Source organism: Hemiscyllium ocellatum, chromosome 50, assembly GCF_020745735.1.
Source record: "Hemiscyllium ocellatum isolate sHemOce1 chromosome 50, sHemOce1.pat.X.cur, whole genome shotgun sequence".
Taxonomy (NCBI): Eukaryota; Metazoa; Chordata; class Chondrichthyes; order Orectolobiformes; family Hemiscylliidae; genus Hemiscyllium; species Hemiscyllium ocellatum.
Window position 1 is genome coordinate 4,488,676 of NC_083450.1, and position 3,541 is coordinate 4,492,216.

Sequence of the window (3,541 nt, forward strand, 5' to 3'; positions counted from 1 at the left end):
GAGTCCACTGTAGCTGGCGAGTCCCATCTTGATTCATCCCCATCTCCTCTATCAATGGCACCTAGCAGGGCTTTGCGTGGACCAGGAGAGGTGGTGCTTGACGGGGTTGGGGGAGGCTTGGCCGAAGACAGGATGAGGATAGGCTGTTTGGGGGGGGGCTGATATTGGTGGGAGATCGGCAGTTCGAGATAGTTGCTGTGGAGAAGTTCCAAGCATTATCAGGTCTACCTTGGTACCAAAATGCAACAGTCTGCAACTAATGACTGGTGGATTGTATCCAACAGAACATCCCTTTGTCTTTCATCAATAGACAGGATACTGACCTAATTCAGTGGATGTGTGCAAAACACAGAACAGAATATCTAACATCAGATGTCATTCCACAGTTGGACAGAACTGGATCAATAATCCCAAATGAACTACGAGCAGCCAACTTAGGGTTATCAGTTGGACTTACAAAGTGGTTCACTTATGCAGAGCTGAAAACCCTTCATATGCCCGAAACGTCGAAGTTCCGGGTTCCTTGGATGCTGCCTGACCTGCTGCGCTTTTCCAGCAACACTTTTTCAGCTCTGATACTCCAGCATCTGCAGACCTCACTTTCTCCTCGAAGGTTCACTTATGCATGCTAGCTCCACACTTGGACATAGGAAGCGACCTGTCCTCTGTAGCCAGAAGGAACATCTTTGTCTACTCTTGAACCAGCATATACTGCCTCTTATTCACTCCCCACAGAAGGGCAGGTGGGGGCGATTGTATTAATGTTCAGGCTTTGGACTTGTTTGGAAATTAAACTTAAGCACGGTGTGGGTGTGGGGGCGGGAAATCTTGTGCGGTGGAAGTAAAATCCTAGTGAATTCTCCATAGCAATGTCAGGCAAACAGAGCAAACAGATATCCAAGCATCCCCCTTTCTCCTGTGATATAACTTATTGCTCCCTTTGAAATGTGGTATTGTGTTGTGTTCTGGTGAATGCAAGATGAAAGTATTTGATAGCTTCACTAAGACACTGCATTATATTGGATATAAGGCACAATGAGACCACTCAGCCCATAAGAGGCCACGCCAGTGCTGAGGCTCCGAGCAAGCCTCCTGTCATAGTTTCTCGTTTTTATATATCATTGTGGCCCTCTATTCCCACACCTATCCCACTTGTCTATATTCCACACAAATACTATTCACTTCATCACCATCCACTCCCTTTGAACATAGAACATAGAACATAGAACAATACAGCACAGAACAGGCCCTTCGGCCCATGATGTTGTGCCGAACATCTATCCTAGGTTAAGCACCCATCCATGTACCTATCCAATTGCCGCTTAAAGGTCGTCAATGATTCTGACTCTACCACTGCCACGGGCAGCGCATTCCATGCCCCCACCACTCTCTGGGTAAAGAACCCACCCCTGACATCTCCCCTATACCTTCCACTCTTCACCTTAAATTTATGTCCCCTTGTAATACTCTGTTATACCCGGGGAAAAAGTTTCTGACTGTCTACTTTATCTATTCCTCTGATCATCTTATAAACCTCTATCAAGTCACCCCTCATCCTTCGCCGTTCCAACGAGAAAAGGCCGAGAACTCTCAACCTGTCCTCGTACGACCTATTCTCCATTCCAGGCAACATCCTGGTAAATCTTCTCTGCACCCTCTCCAAAGCTTCCACATCTTTCCTAAAGTGAGGCGACCAGAACTGCACACAGTACTCCAAATGTGGCCTAACCAAAGTCCTGTACAGCTGCAACATCACTTCACGACTCTTGAATTCAATCCCTCTGCTAATGAACGCTAATACACCATAGGCCTTCTTACAAGCTCTATCCATGTTTGGGACCATGTTCCACATTCTCACCACTCTTTGAGTAAATTGATTCCAAAGGGATAGGAGGAGATCGTTCAGCCCCTCAAACCTCTTCCAACCTTCAATACAAGATTGGGTTGGAGTTGTGTTTCAACTCCCTCAAACCCCACATGTATGTTTCCTGAAATGTTTAATCTCCGTACCCAACACAATCAGTTGAGCTAGGATAATGGCTGGGGAAATAGTGGTGCTTGAACAGATTTATAAATACTATGGCTTCAAGACCAGGACAGAAACTGGAAATTCTGTAGCGGGTGACTCAGCTCTTAACTCTTCAAAGCCTGCCCACCATCAATAAGGCACAAGTCAGAAGTGTCATGGAATATATCCTAAATTACTTGTTGGGTACAGTCCAACAGAACACGACACTATCCAGGATAAAGCAGCCAGCTTTGGTATAGCACTGCAATACCAAATATCCATTCCCTCCACCACCAACACTCAGTAGCAGCAGTGTGTACCACTGCAGCAACTCAGCAAGGATACTTAAACAGCACCGTCCAAACCTACAACCTCTGAAGGAGACCTAAAAGGACAAGGGTAGCAGTAAGTTGAAGCACCACATCTGCAAGTACCCCTCCAAGCTACACACTCTAAACTAGCTGTCAATCCTTCAATGTGACTGTGTCAAAATCCTGACATTATCTCACTAACTGCACTGTAGATGTCCCTATACGACCCAGGGATTGTGGCAGTTCAGGAAAGTGCCTCACCACAATGGTCTCAAGGGGGAGCTAGCATTAGCTGATAAAAGATGGCCCAGACGCCCCTGACTGCCCAGATCCCCTGCAAGAATAATGCAAAGTAAAAAGTATGGAGTTTGTGGAAGCTTGCTGTGCAGATAGGCCGCCACGTTAGCATCATCACAAAGCGACCACACTCCTAAAAGCCATTCATTGGCTGTAAAACACGCTGGGACATGCTGAGGTTGTGAGAGGTGCTATATGAATGCAACTTTCTCACTTGTTCTGAGTGAGCAGCCTGCAACTCATCAGGCATGACATCTTGCGAGATGGACTGAAAGTCAGAGGGGGACAAAGAAAGTGCAGCTGACAGTTTCTGACCAACACTGATCGAGAGGTTCTTCATTTTTAAGTCACAAAAGAAATTGGGTTCTGATAAATGCAGCCCCTGGCAAGGGCTCGGAGGGCGCTTTACTAGACCATGGATGAGGGGCTTCGGTTTAAATTTCACCCTCGCTGTCCTCATTCCAGAAACCATTCACAGAGTAATTTCAATTTCCTTCAATGTACACAGATGGCTTACGTGTCCTTTAGCAAGAAGCCATTAGGTCTCAGAAGAGAAAGCACACACAATTTCTCTGGAGCTTTTCAGTGCATTAAAAGCACTTTGCATCAATTGAAGACTTCTTGAAGGAAGGTATAGATATAGGGAGGGATGAATGGACTTGGGTAGGTGAAAGAGGTAGTGAGGCATGAAGGTGCTAGAGGAGGTAACAGATTGGGAAGGTTGGAGGGGCTGGTAGAGGTCTTTAGATTAGATTACTTACAGTGTGGAAACAGGCCCTTCAGCCCAACAAGTCTACAGCGACCCGCCAAAGCGCAACCCACCCAGACTCCGACATTTACCCCATTCACCTAACGCTACAGGCAATTTAGCATGGTCAATTCACCTGACCTGCCCATCTTTGGACTGTGGGAGGAAACCAACGCA